Raw genomic sequence first — 266 nt, forward strand, 5'->3', positions numbered from 1 at the left:
AATGAATTCAGTTTAGGTTTGATTTGGTGCAGGATTGAAAATTCGGTATAAATTATTTGCTTTGATTAATGATCTTGTTCACTCGAAATAAACTCTTTGGTATCAATAAATAGTAGCATGCTAGGCCAAGATTGGGTAGGCAAATTTTAAGATTTTTGTTAATCATTGATATGCTTGGATTGTTTGTTTGTGTGAGTATTTCTTTAATTATAATTTTTGGTCAAATGTATTTATTTTTTGGGGAATACCCCAATGTACTATGTCTT

This window comes from Capsicum annuum, chromosome 1 (genome assembly GCF_002878395.1).
Source record: "Capsicum annuum cultivar UCD-10X-F1 chromosome 1, UCD10Xv1.1, whole genome shotgun sequence".
Lineage (NCBI taxonomy): Eukaryota > Viridiplantae > Streptophyta > Magnoliopsida > Solanales > Solanaceae > Capsicum > Capsicum annuum.